This window comes from Chelonoidis abingdonii, chromosome 1 (assembly GCF_003597395.2).
Source record: "Chelonoidis abingdonii isolate Lonesome George chromosome 1, CheloAbing_2.0, whole genome shotgun sequence".
Lineage (NCBI taxonomy): Eukaryota > Metazoa > Chordata > Testudines > Testudinidae > Chelonoidis > Chelonoidis abingdonii.
In genome coordinates this window covers 87,738,472-87,757,004 of record NC_133769.1, presented here as the reverse complement: position 1 = coordinate 87,757,004, position 18,533 = coordinate 87,738,472, and the positions used below count along the sequence as shown (strand labels likewise).

At 44.4% G+C, this 18,533-nt stretch overlaps 1 protein-coding gene across 2 annotated transcripts in view; it reads left to right on the top strand.

The window, feature by feature from the left end:
• TMCC3 (transmembrane and coiled-coil domain family 3) overlaps positions 1 to 18,533 on the top strand; it is a 255,832-nt gene that overhangs the window by 28,921 nt on the left and 208,378 nt on the right. Inside the window, exon 1 of one of the 2 annotated variants that reach the window (XM_075067016.1) lies at positions 13,102 to 13,184. The exons of the other annotated variant lie outside the window; for it this stretch is intronic. The gene's annotated coding sequence lies outside the window, so the exon portion shown is untranslated. Of the gene's footprint in view, positions 1 to 13,101; positions 13,185 to 18,533 lie in introns of those variants that run through there. 2 annotated transcript variants of the gene reach the window in all.

The window sequence follows — 18,533 nt, the reverse complement described above, 5'->3', positions numbered from 1 at the left end:
TTTAACAATTTTAGAGCCATCATTTTTTAAGCTGTGCTTCTTGCGGAGTATGCATTAAAAAGGCTTGTCGTGATGTGACACTCACTGAAAAATCCTACCTTAGCACTTATATGCAATAGCGCTTTTCATTTTCAAATTGCTTTGCAAGCATTAACTAATTAATCCTCATAACACTGCTGTGGAGCACTGTATTTTACAGACGGGAAGGCAGAGGAAGTGGGGTTAAATGATTTGCCTAAAGCGACAGAGGGAATCAATGTCAGCACAAGAAGTTCTTGAATCTTAGTTTCTTGTTGAGACAACCAGACCGCACCTTTCTATGGCCCTTTTTTAGAAAAGCAAGTAAGCATGTGCTTTCCTTTAGGGATGTCTTCCTGAATCAGGGCCTATGACACCAATGCATCCTTGGAGCAGTTAAAGTATCCTATGTAGAACAGCTGTCAGGCGACTCTATAAGATTAAGCATAACAACTTTTTTCTCCTAAATTCATAGAATTTAAGGCCAGAAGGGACCACTGGGTCATCTGTTCTGACCCGTATATCACAAGCTTTGTCTCCTTTGGAAGGGCCCAATTCTGCAATGTGTTGAGCTCAATTCAAACTGAGCAGTCTCAACTCAGCATTTTATAGGATTGTCCCCTAAAGAGAGCAACTAGTATTAATTTAGGTGAAGCTGTCTTTCCTTTTGCTTTTAAGCTCCTGTATCAAAGAAAGATGGTGCAGATCTGCACTTGGTTTGGAAAAGTTCTGATAACCACCGAGTGGTGGAAACTGGATAATTAGATTCAGTTTAATGTTTAATTAAATATTCAATAATATTTAATTAAATCTCTCTGTTTAAATCCATTTTATTGTGAGCATATTGTTCAATTAACCAAAGCTGAGACAAGAGTGACTTATCCAAATGTGTTTTTTCTGGATCATATACACTGGAATAAACTTTTTCTGATCAATAGTTGTTAAATCTTGAATGGTATAAAGTAGCCAGAGATTAAGTAAGAATGAAGTCTTTGATTCTTGCAAGAAAAATGCATGGATTTAGGGCACAAATAGGACTCAGAACAATCAGCTTTATTTTCTGATCAAGTTTATGGTTTCTGAATGCTGACTCCTGAGGTACCTGTGAAACCACAAGACTAGGACCATCTAAGTGGCATACCACACACCATTTTTATCCTCACTATGTTCAATCCCCATCACAACTTGTGGCCCTCTAAGGACTTTAGGTTTCACAGTCTGTCTCAGCTGGCCCTATTTCTAAGTCTTGGCCTTGAAAGGGTTACCTATCAAGGCAAAAATGTGAAGATCTGCCAGGAAGGTTGTTAATAAACTCAGTTGCCCACAGGAGCTAATTTTCAGAAGCTCTGAGTGTAAACAAATACTTTCTTCTTCCTCCTCCCTACTGCATAAATCATTCGCTAAAAATCTTTAGCTTTGATCATTGCAATCTCTTCTCTCTGTCCTCTTGCATCTGATCCCTAATGTCCATCCAGAATGATGCTCTGAAGATCATCTCCAGCCACTTCAGCTCAGATTGCCCTGCCCTTAGGTTTGGGTTGCTGCCTTCCTCTCTGTTTTTGAGATTGAACGTGAGCTCCTTGTCCTCCCTCTGCAAGGCTCTGTACAACTCTTCCTTGCCAATATACTTGTTCTCCTCTCCCTTGCTCCTTTTATTCCTCCCAAATCTCTCCCAGTTGCTCCCTTTGTCGTCTTCTCCAACTCTTGGCTTCGCACCATCTTTCATGCTATCCCTTTTGACTTGGAACAACCTTTCAATCTGTGTGCCACTGAAAGAAAGAAACACCCTGCTGAGCAACGTAAGTTTTGCCGGCATAAGCGCTCGTGTACACAGTGCTATGTTGGCAGGAGATGCTCTCCTGCCAACAGCTATCACCACTCGTTGAGCTGCTTTTATTATGGCAACAGGAGAGCTCTGTCCTGTCATCATAACATGGCTGCACAAGCGCTCTTATAGTGGCACAGCTGTATCAGTACAGCTGTGCTGCTGTAAGCTTGTAAGTGTAGACATGGCCTGGTGTGATACTTTCCCCCTCCTTTCTTTCCTTAAATCCCACTTCTTTCATGAGGGCTCCCCAAGTGGCTCTCCTTGCACCTTCACAAATTTTTGCACTTTGACTCTCATGCGGTGTAGTGTGTGTGTCTGTCTCTGAATTTCTGTTCTGTGCCATTGTTGTGGATTACCTGGTGTGAAAGACTGAGCCAATGTCTCCAAAGCCTTTTAACAGCTCTAACTAGAGCTTCGGTAGGCTTGTATCCCATCCACATAGCCCCCTCCTAAAAAACAACCAAACAAAAACCAACTTTCCAATGTGTATTATAGGGCTACTGTTACACACAATCTATTATCTTTTTCTTCTCTTTCTAGCCTTGGTCCCATCTATATGGAGTCGGGTTTTTGAGTTGTTCTCCATTGCAGTCTGTCTTGAAACAGTTCCTTGGACACTCTTCAGCTAATCAAATCCTGTTCTATGACATCCATCCATCTAGTTTTCAGTCTTCCAACCCTTCTCTTACCCACTGGTTCCAAGTTTAACATCTTGTTTCTTATCTATCCTTTCGATCTTCTTTTCACATGGCCAAACCATCTAAGCCTGGATTCCCTCCAATTTTCTATAATTAGTATTACCTTCACACTTCCCCTAACTAGTTCATTCCAAACATAGTCCATCCTTGTTTAGATTGATGCTTAGAGTTATATTTTCATTTTTGTTGTATTCTAGGTCTGCTCCTGTCTGTTACTCAATGTCCAGCATTCAGAACCATACAAAAGTGCAGGCCTAATTACCATCTTATAGATTTTACTGTTCAGTTTGATAAACATTCTCCAATCACTCTGCTCACTTCTCTCTGTTTAGTCTATGCCTTTCCTGTTTTGCTTAGTTCAGTTTTTCTGTATTATCGAACCTAGATACTTGAACTGCTGCGCCTTTGGCAGTGGCTGGCCTCCCAGATTTACAGACTTGTTACCTTTTTGAAGGGTATCATCAAATCTACAGACCATGTCCTCCGTTGTATTCCTTCTGCTTTTCACGCCATTTCTTTCAGATACACACCTCTATGGCACTGCACCCCATATTCTTTATAGTGATATTATGATTATGATACATTTTATGCAAGATGGGTCATGTGAGATGTCATTGGAAAAGTTATGATTTGTTGAATATTATTATCCTATTTGTATGCATATATCATTTTTGTATCTGAAGTTATAAATACTGACTATGTATCTGTACTTCTGTAGTTACACCTGGATAATGCCCGCTTAATAAGATGCCTTGTCTAAATAGCTGGTTGTAAAGGGCCTATTAAGAGTAATGGGCCATTAGAAAGAACAATAGGCCTTAGGAGAAGCTTATCTCCCACCTGGGGAGGCTTCCTGGAGAACGCTACAGACAGCCTCCAAGTAATGGCTGCTGTGACTCTACAAGAACGTGTGTTGAGACCACATGATGTTGGACTCCATTTTGGGATGTCAGTATTTTTCCAGGTTTCAGAGTAGCAGCTATGTTAGTCTGTATCCTCAAAAAAGAACAGGAGTACTTGTGGTACCTTAGAAACTAACAAATTTGTTTGAGCAGACCGGGTGTTAAACCCGTATACTGGCCAGATTTGACCAGGGCAGGACGGTACTGCTCTGGGGTCCCAGGCTGGGAGGCTGGTGGTGAGAGAGCCTGCGTGTAACTGCAGCTGGGTGTGTCCCTATCTGTGTAAATGTTGGTGAAAGTCCAATCTTGGAGGGCTCTGCAGCATGTCACAGCAGTACAGTGTGAGAGGGAGCCCAGGCTGGTGGGTCAGGGGACTCAGTGGTACCCCAGTTCCTGGTGGAACCCCAGGGGGAAACCCATCACAACCTCCATCTCTCTAAATCTTCTTTTGGTTTCTCTTTTATCTCCCCCATGAGCACTACATCATCTGCAAAAAGCATGCACCAGCGTGCCGCTCTCTGGATGTTTTCTGTCAGTGCATCAGGTGCCAACACAAACAAAGAGGCATAGGGCCAAGTTTTGATGTACTGTGACTCTTACTAGAAACTGCTCCATTTCTCCCCATGGTCTTCTGACTGTAGTAACAGAACCCTCCTCGTACATGTCCTGGATGAGGTCTGATATAGTCTCTAGGTATTTGTTTCATTCTCAACCACCACCAGATGACTTCGTTCAGAATGTGTTCATAAACCCTCTCAAGATCAATGAATGCTATGTGCAGTGTGTTATGATTTTTCTCTAGATTGCTTGTGCAACAATCTGAATGCAAAGAGAGCATCCATTGTTGCCTGGCCGGTCACAAATCCAAACTGATCGTCACTGACCTTTATTTCTCCTCCTAGTCTCTTACCAGCAACTTTCTCCCAGATCTTCATTGTGAGCAGCTTTAAAACTGTTGCAAATATATGGCTACTTGGACTGTAATGGCTATCATTATGCTGCACCATATGGCAGAAGCCCCTGCCGTTTGATTGAAAGGAGACTCTCTCTGTTTGTTAGTTCCTGCAGAATAGAGTTTATGACCACAGTTAAGGCATTCTGATTCTGTTGACTAGAAGGCAGTGGTAAGCATACATAGCTGATTCATTACTGCATGGGGAAAAAATCAAATTGGATCAGTTTAATATAGTACAAACTGTATTTTGCATACATTTTGTAAACCTCAATTATCATATGTCCTGGGAGACAGTGAATAAACTTGGATAATCAAGGCTTCAGAAAACGGAGAGAATATTCAATGTAATGAATGAGCACTGGGGTTCCTGATCCCGTTTCAAATGACACCAAGGTTTGGAAAATCAGGGTGATTCTGTATTTGATTTGAGTCTATTTATAACATTTAGCATGTGGGCTGTTGTCCAATCCACTTTACTAGAACCTGACAGGAAAAAGACTCCTAAGAACTTGTGATAGGTCCAGCTGCTTCTCACTGCAAGGGCCTCTCTTCAGTTAACTATGGTTGGGAATAATGATTAGGGAAAACTGACAGCATGATTTTCATGCAAATATATTTGAAGAGGTTAGTGCCCTTGTTATCATGCTGAGTGGCTGGCTCTTAGACCATTAAAATGCTAGATTTGGTAGTGGCTTTAGCATACTCTGAACAAGGCATAGTTTGATATGAAATCCTCAATTTTTTGCAAATGATTAGAGATTAAAACTCCAAGATGGAATCCTTTTCTGGTTATTTCAAGTAAACCCTTCTTCTTCAAATCACTTACTGCTCTCCCAATTAATTTTGGGACAAAGTCAAACGTAAACACACACACAAAAAAAAAGCTTGGTCTATGCAAAGTGGTCATAGTGGTATAGCTTTCATTATATCAGCGAGAACTGCTGTGTGTCCATATAACCCACTGGTGGACGTGTTACAGCTCTGCCTCTGTGCTGATCCAGAGAGGATATGAGTTGGTACGGCCACCAGCTACAGAGGCTTTGCTCTTTAGCTCAAACTGTTCATGCTTTTAGCTCTGGAGTTCCCAGGTTCAGGCCCCAGTGTGTCAGCCAAGATGGAGAATCATTGTCACATACACATGCAAACTTTCTCCAGTCTGTGGCCTGGTCTACACTACGCGTTTAAACCGATTTTAGCAGCGTTAAACTGATTTAACGTTGTACCCGTCCACACTACGAGGCCCTTTATATCGATATAAAGGGCTCTTTAAATCGGTTTCTGTACTCCTCCCCGACAAGAGGAGTAGCGCTAAAATCGATATTACCATATCAGATTGGGGTTAGTGTGGCCGCAAATCGACGGTATTAGCCTCTGGGTGGTATCCCACAGTGCACCACTGTGACCGCTCTGGACAGCAATCTGAACTCGGATGCAGTGGCCAGGTAAACAGGAAAAGCCCCACGAACTTTTGAATTTAATTTCCTGTTGCCAGGCAGGGGCTCTGATCAGGCACAGGAGCGATTTTGGGGAGCTGGTTCCTCAAGTCCAAAGAGCTCCTTGCGTGTGGACCGTACGGGATATGTCTCTGTCACTTGTATTGGGGGAGACACAATCTTTTTTATTCAGTGTCCGTTTAAGCAGACGAATGCCAAGTGTTGAAAAATCTCTAGGGTACGAGTGCTGCGTGACCGCTGTAGCGGCTAGCATCGATCAAGCTGACGCCATTGGAGGGAGGGAGGTGGACTCGGCTCTCAGCTTTCCCCAGCGTCTCTGAAACTATTTACTTCTGGTAGCTCCAGTGTCCTGTCGGTCCACATGTTTTCCGGCTTGTGTCAGGTTATAGCTCGACATTTACTCCTCCCCCCCTGCGGGAACGATGGGAAGAATGTTTACTTGTCTTCAACGCTACTTGTCTATGCTGTGTGGTGAGACGCGATGCTGCGGCGTAGATTGCCGTATCGCTCTCTGTCCCTCCCGTGGCAGATGGGCTTGATGCTGCCGTCATTGTATAGCCGTGAGGTAGCTCGGAGCTGGCTCAGGTAGGCTGGTGGGGCGCCTGGGTAAATCTTAGGAATTGTTCCTGGTCGATTCCCAGTTGGGGTACAGACGGCTGGCTAGTCTATCATCGTAGCCTGGGCTGGCTCCGATCCGCCTCTCTTTTCCTGTGTAAAGAAGATTCTTGTCTTCGCTGGATCATGCTAGCGCGGGGCTGGGCTCCTTCCGCTTAATGTTTGGTGACTGTGTCATACAGCGCAGGAGCTGCCGTCCTTTGTTATTTCATCACGTCACTGTTCCTTTTCCTGCATTCTTTTTAGACTCTGACACAGATGTGGGACTGTCCGGCCTAGTAGTCAGTACATGGTTGGGGAGGAGGGAAGCAACGGGTGAGAGTGTTCTGGGGCAACCGGTAGACTGGCCTGCGGGTCCTTTTTTCTGTGGAGTTTGCTGGGAGCCGCTTGGTGTGCTCTCTGATACACTGGTTCCTAGTGCTCTTGCCCCAGTCGTTCTAGGCAGGATTCTGATCTTTTTAGAACTAAGGAGGGATTTGCTCGGGGCGTCTTCGCTGATTTTTGCTTGTCACCCCGGCCGACCTCGCCTAGGGCCATGCTTAGCCATGTCTCGAGCATAGTCCCTCCGTTCTCGATTGCCAATTTCTCATGTGCAGCAGACGTAAGACTGTCTGATCACCTGCTTCCCGTTTTCTCATGCACGCTAGATAATGCTGCTGTTTAGCTGTGCATTATTGCCTTTGGTCAGCGGGCAGGTCAGTAGACTAAATGGGTGTACGTAAAAAGGAAAAAGAAAGCTGATACGGCTTCCGATGGTTGCCGGCTATGGCGTCTGCCAGGGAATCAGGGAAAGGGCGCGAAATGATTGTCTGCCGTTGCGCTCCCAGAGGAACGAGATGAGTGGACATTTACCCAGAAACTCTACTGCGACAATGATTTTGCCTCATCAGCGCTTGAGATCTCACCCAGTATTCCAAAGGGGCGGGGGAGTACGGCTGGGGAAATGATTTGGGAATAGCTACGGAATAGTACCCACAGTGGCTGTCGCTCTTGGAATTGACGCTGCGTCGGGGAGACTGCGGGAACTATGGGATAGCTACGGAATAGCTACCCACAGTGCAACGCTCTGGAAATTGACGCTAGCCTCGGACCATGGACGCACACCACCTAATTAATGTGCTTAGTGTGGCTGCGTGCACTCGACTTTATACAATCTGTTTTACAAAACCGGTTTATGTAAAATCGGAATAATCCCGTAGTGTAGACGTACCCTGTGGCTCTCTGCTTTTAAATCAATGGAAGTTACTCTCGTTCACAATCAGTGTGACTCTGGGCTGGTCTACACTACGGGGGAAAATTGATCTTAGATATGCAACTTCAGCTACGTGAATAACGTAGCTGAAGTCGAATATCTAAGATCGGATTACTCACCTGTCCTCACTGCTCGGGATCGATGTCCGCGGCTCCCCCTGTTGATTCCGCAACTCCGTTGGGGTTGGTGGAATTCCGGAATCGATATAACTGCGCTCGGGGATCGATATCGCGTCTAGATGAGACGCGATATATCGATCCCCGAGCAATCGATTGTAACCCGCCGATATGGCAGGTAGTGTAGACGTAGCCTCTGTCAGTGGGAGTTGAGTGCGAAAGTAAACAGGAACAAATATATGTTTCTGTCTCTGTTTGGTGGGCTGGTCCCTTTGATCTCCAGATCTCCTTTTTGACATATATCAGTCTAGACCAGTGGTTCCCAAACTGGAGTTTGCGAAATCTTACAGGGAGTTCTCAGGAAAAAAAATCCCTAGGGACTCCGGGTAGCACAGGGCCAGCATCTCAGAGCCCCTGTACTTCCAAGAGCTAAGCAGATCAAAGCAAGCATGTCTATCACACTGCGGAGATTTAAACTTCAAGACTCCTTATAAGAAATGGAAAGGGAGGTGGATATTTTTTTTTGCTGTTTTTAAAATTTAAATAGGCAGCTAGTGTTTGTTTTTAAAATTATTATGAAGAACAAATTTAAGCTTTGTTGTAACGTGTGTTGTTTGCTTGGACTGCTCCAGACCCGAATGCTTGTGTACGAGGAACTCTTTGAGTTGGGTTCTTAAATATCTTCATGCTGTTTCACATCTGATACTCCTTGATGAAACATAAGAACCTTGTCTTATAACAGGCTTATTCAAAGTGATACAAGCTATGAAAGTGAGATCTTGGAAGAGTGTTGCCATTTTCATAATATAATGAAAATACTGTAATGATAAATAATAATAAATAGTGTTTAATAAGCATGTCATAAAAACAAATGTTATATTTCCAAGAACACTGCTTTTATAATTTATGTGAGGTAAGGGAGAAAATCCCTGAAAATATTCATTTTTAGGAGGAGGTTCACGAGACTTGACACTTTAGTGAATGGGGTTCACGGGTTGTTAAAAGTTTTTCGGAACCACTGGTCTAGACAGCGGCTCTCCCAGTGCTGACAGGAATGGCCAGTCCAGCTAGTTTCTCAGGTTTGCTACCATCCACTCTGTCTTGAGCAACAGCTTTAGCTGTTATAAATGACAGTAAAGTTCATTAGTTTGCTGAACCTTTCCTGTACCCCCACGCCAAAAAATCCACCATGAATATTAGCTTAAATACAGCTACTGCGATGAACTCCAGCATGGATACCTGGCTAAATGTTTTAAAACATTTAGCCACAAGAGATAGTTGCAACACCTGTAGGCTGCAGGGTTTGTTTTTTTTTATCACAAGAAATAAAGAAGAAACATTAAGAAAAACCAAGCTGAAAGGATGGGCCTTGAGAAAATAAAAGAAGAGAACAACTTTTTTTTTTTAAATGGAAGAACAAGAAAGAGTGGTAGATGAAGGGAGACCAGAGGAGCCAGTCCAAAAATGACAGAGATAATGTAGCTGTTCTGAAAAATTCTGAACCAATCTTGATCAGTTACTTGTACAATTTGAGGTGCATTGCAAACTTTGCTTACTACTATCCAAATTACATAGTCAGTTCCTCAGCTGGTGCAAACTGGACTAGCTCAAATGAATGTGAATTAATGTTGAATCAGCTGAGGAGCTATGTATTATGGAAGAAGGAAATGATAGATAAAGTCTGCAATGTGCCTTAAACTGTGCATGTTTAACATCACCACAAGGGAACTATGCTGATGTGATCCTTGGCATTCAAAGTAACACAGGTGACTTTGCTACATGGAGCTTGTGAATTCAGCAATAATAGCTTGGCAACCTCTACCAGAAGTTGCTTCTCTCTTTGCTTGACACACATTTTATATGGCTGACATTTCCCTTTCATCCCAACAAAGCTTTGTATAAAATACTCACTGCTTTTTGTTATGGAATGGATTTAAGTTGAAAGGGATGCGTCTCTGTAAAGCAAATAAAAATGTTCCCTGTTACCTTTTGATAAGAACAATCTTTCAATAAAATCTCCTCCCTTTTGGAGAGAATTTTCTCATCCTGATCCATGATGGTTTATGGGTGTAACTCAAACACACAAACCACTGGGCACAAAATAAGGAGATAGCCAGTAGATTATGTAACCGACATTTCAGTTTGGTTTCTGATAAGTGACTTTCCATGAAGATTCATATGAGCTACTGAAGTTTATAAACTTAGGCCTTATAGGCCTTTGTAGGTATTATAACAAGCCTGTAGCCACTTAATATTTCACAGTTGTCACTCTGCTGCATACCGTGGCAACTCAGATACTCACTAGAGAGATCAGTGGTAGAACCAAAATGTCCCTGCGTCATAGGCGTAAGGCCTTACTGCTTGAGCTAAAGAAGAAACGTCATTAGCAGTAGAGGGCCTATGGCACACAGGTGAGCTGCTCTGATTCTGCCCAGAAGAGGGCAATGGTATACCCCCACATTGCAACGTATAATAACAAAAATGGATTAACCCCTGTACTGTTTGTGAAAAACTGGATTTGAAATCATGTGCATACTTTAATGTCAGTGGCTACTTTGGGACATTCTTGCAGGTTTTGTTTTTTGTTTTTTAAATTTGGACATTATTTGAATGTTGCTAGCATTTTAAGCATGTAATTTCATTTTATTCTTGTTTGGATTTCATGCAGAGGAATTTGACACTTTCATTTTAAGTACATTTTATTAAGAGTCAGTAAATCAGTTTTAACCATTCATGTTCACTTTATTGCTGAATGTTAAAGAGACAAAGGAGATAGAATTTGGCATTTTCTTTTAATGGTGGGGTTCATTGTATGAACAGAGAGAAATACTCTCTAAAAGGGACAGCAGCTGTCTGGATTGCATCTGATGACAGAGCTCCAGAGACTGTTGTACTAGCATGTTCAGGTTAAAAATAGCTTCTAGTGTTAGGCTGACTCCTGTGTTTTAGAGGTGGTTGCTGGTCAAGTATTCTTCAGTAGGACCTTCCACACAGAATCCATTTGGGTTCATTTTCTTCACCCAACAACCCCCCAATTAAACTTTCTTTAAAATCTTAATGATGATGATTCCAGGAGTGAAATGGTGGCTCACTAGTTCTCAAACCCTCTACTAGCTGTTTATGGCCAAGTTTAAAGATACTGATTACCCACTGGTTCAGCTGACTTCAGCAGGTCCTGCAGATTCTCAGCATCTCTAAAATCAAGCCATGTACACTTCCCTGCACCTGCTCCCACGGAGTGCTCACCTCTGGAGTTTTGCCTGTTCTATTTATTTTTATGTTTTATAAGCACTTAGTCTCTACACAGGATGACAAGACTCAAAACCATGTAGCTTTCTTGTTAGCAAGTGTTTCCTTGATCTAACAGAGCCTTGTAATTTCTGACACCTAAACTGTGATCTGCTTCCAGCCTAATTGCACCATCAATACACACCCACTGCTCATTTTTTTTCAAATGCATTAGAAGTCTTTGCACTGTTCTTAAGAGAAAGATGAAACTTCCATTTTAAAGAGGCACTGCTTTGAAAGCTTTTTTGTCTAGCCTAAAAACACAAACACTATTTTTCTGTCTCTCTCATACGCATTGGGGAAAAGGGATGAAGCATGTGCTGCAGGGGATGATATACAGTGTATGTTTAAAGGCAGTAAGATGATGAATTTTAACTTATTTTGCTTGAGAGTTCTGTTTTGACATGAAATTTTAATTTTTCAGTATAATTAGTTGTATTTGAAAAAATGAATTCAATTGAAACTGATCTGGTTTCATATTCTGGGGCTAATTATTTTGACTGCTGCAATTGGTGTGTGGGGAGAGGGTAGCCTTAAAACGCTATGTAATTAACATGACATGGACCTTTATGCTTGCATGGACCCTATTGTAGGATCAGTGCCTGACTTTGATGGGGCTCTGTGTGGCTGGGAGGGTCGGTCTGTACAGTATTGCAGTATTGGAGCCTAAGAGACTGGGTGCAATAAGGCTTTATGCTCTAGATATCTCTGAGCAGGGCTCCAAACATGGTGCTGTTGAGGACTGTCTGCTGGATTGTCCCCTTTCATAGAGGCCTGCCGTGGTCAGCAGGGGTGCATTAGGATAGGGCCTTTAGATGCCTCTGTTTTTGACCTTGTGCAGCAAACCATTAGCACAGGATTGACCATAAGGACTGCTTTTGCCGACTCCTGGGGAGACACCATAGTGAAAGCTGGGTTGACTGAGAGAGGGAAGGCAAGGAACATCTCTTCCTCTGCAAGGTCTACAAATGCTAACCCATTTTAGTCTATTGCCATATCCCAAAGAGATTCAGTTTATAAAAGGAATAATCCAACTTGATACCATCCTCTGCATTGGCTGGTATATCCAGTCTGATCTGTGTGTGTATTTTATATTGCCAGCTCTCTGGGATTTATGTCTTGTACAGAACTACAGGCCACTCCAAAACCCACTGAAATCCATGGAAGGTTTTGGATCAGATCCTTAAATAGTAAAACTGTTAACCTGTTGGGAGGTTTGAAAGGGTGAGAAGAGGTCTGCCAAGGGATGAGGAATTGGCTTCCAGGAAAATCCATGCAGCATTGAATTGGGTAAAGACTAGTGCCTTAAAATAGGAAATGAGATTGCAGAACCTCTTTGGAAGGTACAATGTATGTTACTTTGTTCCAAGAATTCCTGAAAGGACATCCTCCCCTAAGTTGTAACATAGCCCAACTTGCCTCCTATGGGACAGGGCAATGAAATCAAAAATCACAATCACAGTGGTGCCAGGCTCTCTTTGGGCCTGATCCAAAACCCTGCGAAGTCAATGGGAGTCTTTCTATTGCTTTCAGTGGGCTTTGGATCTGGCCTTTAAACTTTAACCCACTCTTCTGCCTGTGCTCTAGTTTACAAACATTCCTATACAATACACAGCGGTATCTCAGACATGGTCTGAAATCAACCACCTGGCCGCCAGAGCAAGAGGGGAATAATAGAAAGAAAGGGAGGGACTGGGAAACTGTCCATAAAAAGATTTTGCTCTGCAAAGTGGATTATAGAATGAAGTGTTGGCAAATCCCAGACAGACACATAAAAATGTCAAGAAATCCAAATACTTAAAATACATGAGGCTCATTACACAGAGCCCTTCACACCGCACCAATAATGTGTTGCGAGCACTTCAAAAAGGGAAGGAAGGGCTGTCACAGCACAGGAAGGAGGGGAAAGATGCTGGCAGTTGATCTGAGTGTCCCCTGGTGCAAAGACAAATGTAAGTAGCTACACAGCGTAATACCCGGGAACTCTCACTGCTGGTTTCCAGGCTCAGCAGCAGAAATACTGAATTATCTACTGCCCTACAGACACATGACGTGCAGGTGACTTATTCGATAGCTCGTGCTGAATGGCATGTCTGAGACTGTGTAGGTTTAATGTGATTTAAGAGGGTAGTAAAGCTCGAACCTGCTGTTGCTGCTAAAAGAAACGGACACCTCTTTGTTTTGTTAATCGTAGCATTCTGCGCCTAAAGGAGCTCAGAAGGGGGCTGTAATGTTTAGAGGCTGATTTTTGTGTCTGCATCAGCAGCATTAAAATGCAAGACGATGCCATAGTCAGTCAATACACACAGGAACAGTTCATTTGTTAAGTCTGCTGTTGTGTATCTAGCTCAGTCAGACTCACTCTCTTATTGCTATAGAGTACTGGTTCTGTTTTCAGCGTTGGATGGTAATAATCAAGGGGAACCTGAATACAGAATGGAACATACTCAGGGTAAATGGCGGCATGTTCTATTTAGTCCTAATTAATTACAAAATAACATTTGAAATAAATATACAGCATGTGAACATCAGCAAAAGGCTGAGGAGAGCTGTGTGTATTGTATTTACATAGGGAGAAAAGCACCCGATAGGATTAAAGATGTTGCTCTCCATTCTTTTGCCTTTCAGAAGTTGTAGTGTCAGCATGCAGATATAATTGTGGGTTTAATTTTTATTTGGGCCCTGATCCGATCCTCATTTTTTAAGTCAATGGGAGTTTTAATTAGTTTCAGTGGGCATTGTATCAGATCCTTTAAAGCACATATCTAGATTACAAATATCTATTTTAATTTTGCTAAACTACTACTGCTGTAGCATGGAAGAAAGCAAAGCTTTAGCTGAAGAATTACAATGCAACTCTCTGTTTTCAGCAATGAAATTTAACTAGATTCTTGTCTAAGGTTTCTGCCTTTGGTAAGAACTGGGATTGAGCCACATAGTTCAGTTCCAGGTCCAGATGCCCCCGAAGATCCAGGCTGGCTGCATTTAGAGTTCATCTCCGTATAAAGATCAGCCACAAAATTCGGGCCTAGCTCTGTATTTGGGTCATGGGTTTTTTTGGTTTGAGTTCAGGTCTGTGTTATTCATAACTGAATCAAACCTTCGCTCTGTCACCATCAAACTTTCCTCCTGTTTGTCACTTTGGTCACTGATGGGTAAGAGTGAGGAATAACATGAGACAGGATCAGGGCCGGCTCCAGGCACCAGGGCAGCAAGGAGGTGCTTGGGGCGGCCAACAGACAGGGGTGGCATGTCCGGCTCTTCGGTGGCAATTCGGTGGTGGGTCCCTCAGTCCCTCTCGGAGGGAAGGACCTGCTGCTGAATTGCCACCGAAGAAGCGGCGGCGGTAGAGCTGCCACCAATCGCAGCTTTTTTTTTTTCCCTCCCCCACCGCTTGGGGTGGCAAAAATGCTGGAGCTGGCCCTGGACACGATGTGCAGTTGCTCATAGGCGGCAGGTTATATGGGCTCGAGGTGCCTGGGCTCCAGGAATATTCAGGGCTGGTGACCCTGCTCCAGCAATATTTGGAGCTGGGTCTCTCCCCCGGCCCTGCCTGGATTGGGTCCTGGCCCCGGCCCTCGTGGGTCTTCCTCCACTGCCCCGCCCCACCCCACCGCGTCCCTGCCTGGAGCGGGTCCCAGCCTCCACCTTCCATGCCTCCCCCTGCGTCCCCCCTCCACCATGTCCCTGCCTGCTCGTGCTGCCAGAGATCAGCTCCCAGCAGAACTGCTGTCTGCTGCCCCAGGGTCCTAGCGCCTGCCATCCGCTAATGGCAAGGCAGGCTGCCCTTACCCTGCTCTTCTGCCCTAGCCTGAGCCTCTCCAAACCCCCAAACCCCTCATCCCCAGCACGAGCCCTCATTCCCCCTGGCAGCCACTGATCTGTGCCCCAGCCCTGAGCTCCCCAGCATCTAATGAACCCCTCATCCTCAGCCCCAACCCTCATTCCATCTGCGAGCCCTGATCCTCTGCCCCAGCGTAGCACCACCTCCCCCTTCCTACCACCCCACGCCCCAGCCCGAGCCTGCACCCAAACTGCGTCCCAGAGCCTGCCCCGCTCACCTTCCTACACCCCCACCACCAGCCCAGAGCCTGCACCCAAACTCTATCCCAAAGCCTGCAGCCCTCACCCCCTCCTGCACACCCACCCCCCTGCCCCAGCCCGGAGCCTGCACCCAGCACCCAAACTCCTTCCCAAAACCTGCACCCCTCCTGCACCCTAATCCCCAGCCCAGGCCCTGCACCCCAGACCTCCCCCCTGAAACCTCGCCCAGAGCCTTAGGGAGGTGGAGTTTGAGGGGGTGGAGTTGGGGGGGCGGGTTCTGGGCTCCACCAAAATTTCTACAAACTTGCCTCCCATGCAGTTGCTATGAGATACCTGAAAGCCTCAGGTGCATGGAGAAACATAAAGGCAAAGGCCACGTGCCTCCAGTGCCTGTTGAGAAGTGTGGTTCACTGGCTAAGAGCAGACCTTGGAGTGTGATGCTCTACTGAGAAAATGCACGGTTAATTTGTCTTAAAAGTGCAAGGGATGCTAAATCCTCCAGCGTCACTGAAATGACGTCTTTAGCTTAGGTGCAACATTTGCTTTGTGAGGTCCTTGAAAGAGCCATAGCCTGGACTAAAACTACTCTGACACTCAAGAGAAATGGCAGCTGTTTGTGGGAGAGAGAGGAAGTCTGCTGTGAATAATCTAGAAAAGGGATTTTCCCCCATTCAAGAAGTAATTCCCTTGAGTTGCTGAGAGCAGCTGTAGTCCAAAATAAGCTACTTCAGAGGCCTCCCACAGCACATGTTGCAGCTACCCCTCCCCCCCAGCCCAAAAATGTCCCAGATTTCAGTAGGCACTGGAGGACAAGGTAATAATGAGCATTTATAGAGCACTTCCCATTTTCAAAAGGCTGTGCACACATTCACTAAGAGAACACAAGCACAACCAGCCCTCGCACTGTATGTGAAGTAGGCAAGGAAGGTGCTGCTCCCACATTTTCAGGTGGTGAAATCAGGGGTGCTGGAACATTTTGCATAGTAGCGATGCTGAGAGCCATTGAACCAAACTGTAAACCTTGTATATGATGGAAACCACTTCAAGCCAGGGTGTGTGGAAGCATCTCGTGCATCCCTAGTTCCAGTGCCTGTGGGTGAAATTGAGTCAGAGGGATGAAGGGACTTATTCAAGTTAACAGTGGCAGAGACCAGATTAAAATTTAGGCATCCCTGACCTCCCAAAAGTGGCTTTGCTCTGGGTCACACTGCTCCTAAGATCCCTGTATTTCTTTAGAAATCGCCTTTTGAGTGAATTTTTTTATAAGCTTCCTGATTTTTATTGTGCTTTGTCCTTACGCACCAGAAGAGGCCACTATAATCAGCAGTCGCTAATCCCTTCCCCCTGCATTAGTAACAACATGGGCTGGAATCTCTGCCAGGCTCAACCCTGCCCATTCACTGAAATAGGTTAATTTACCAATTCCCCTCTCTGGTGAAGGTTTGGTTTAAATTCTCAGGTGGGGAAAGTGGATTCTGGCATGACTGTGGCACTCCATGGGGCTAGTAATTCAATCACAGTAGGGAAGCACTTACCCACTGTGATAAATGTTTTGAGATCCTCAAACAAAGGCACTGGGAATAAATGGAAGGAGGTGACTGTGTTCAGATCCGGATTAGATTTCGGCTGCGTTCAAAGCCTAACTAGGGCTCGCGTTTGGATTTGATGCTTCAGAATCCTGGCTTAGTGCATGATTGTTGGTCTAAAAATACAGCAATATAAATCTACCAAGGTCACTCCAGCTTTCCTTTATTGTGAACAGTGGAAATGCTGTGAGAGTTTTGTCACTGAGGTCTGCATCTGAACCAAATCTGGAAAACAGCAATGTTAGATCAAATCTACACTTAAAAGTACAGGGTTGGGATAAGATCTGGGGATTCCCTACCCTGCCCCTGGAATTCAGAAGAGAGAGGCTCAAATAGTAACTTCACAGCTGAAGCAATCTCTAGGACTCCAGCAGTGCAGAGTGCCGGCGTTGTTTTCTGCACCTGGCAAGGAAACTTATGGACGCTTTCAATTTTTGCTTCATTTAGAAAACAACACCACAAATCTCACATGCAATATTTCTGTTGGAAAAGGTGCAAGTGCTGCTAAGTCATCAAATAAATCAAAGCCCACCAACTGTTTTCTTAGAATCTGTGTAGGTTTTAGTGTGATTCAAGAATGAATAAATAAATGATGTGGGCATTGCCTCAGGTTATTTGGTGAGCTGCAGGACAACTGCTCTAGCAGAGAAGTTAAGCATATTTATTTCTGCACAGAAGGTGCTCAGTGGTTAGCCTACCACTACCAGGGCCCTCTCTTGCTTCTGATTACTGTTGTTTTTGCATGAGCTAATTTCTCAAGAACTGGGTCCCATGGTTGTAGGTGCCTGCTTGTGGCAGGGTGTCAGAGGCAGAGTAGCAGGTGCCCAGCTGAACGCATTGGCGAGCTGATTGCTGCTGGTTGTCTGCCCGCCTGCTGGGGTGGGGTTGCGATGGTTGGGCTGCCTGATCTAGCGTGAAGATCAAGGATTCAAGGATGAGAGAGGCTGAAGTTCGTTGGTTGGGAGGACCTTGAAATTCTTGTGGGTCCAGGCCTCTGGATATGATTTCACAAGAGCATTCTGTACATAAGATCAGAATATGAATGGTTGCTCTGTGGTTACGGCTCAAGACTAAGAGTCCAGAGACCAGCATTCTACCCCAAGCTTTGCCACAAACTGCCTGTGTGATTTTGGGCAAGTCACTTAACCTGTCTTTACCTCATCATCAATAAACTGGGGGAATCAGACCCCCCCCACAAGGTGCTGTGAGAGTAAATTCATTAAAGTTTGTAAAGCACTTTGAGTTGTTCAGAGGGAAAGTGCTATAGAAATGCAAAATGTTGTTGTTATCTTACACACTAAAACATATTTTTCATAAATACTTCCTCTTTAAAGGGATGCTTTTGTTAGACTCCAGTTTAAAATAGGGCACCTTTTTCGCATGCTCTTTCAAAGGTCTGTTCTGCTCCTCCCTTGATGTTTCTAAGGCCCCCTTCAGAAAGGGAGACGATGATTGGACAAAATGCTGTGAAATGCACCAAGTAAACTGAAAAACAGAGACAGTCTTCTTTGCGGCAAACTTCTTTCACCTCTGGTAATCTGCAGTGTCACTTGTAACTGTAGCAAGTACAAAATTTTCAGACAGAAATGTGATTTTCCCCTCCCTCCAATATTATGGTGTGTAACTGGTAGGAGACCCTGTTCCTAAACAGTTGCTGAACCTGGTTGAAGCACTTTTTAGTGTCTCTCTAGGGTTTATTGACTTAAATAGTACATTTGACAAATGGGGGGAGACGTAATCGCTATTTGTACCTTTAGCATGTGTGCTGGGTCTGTTC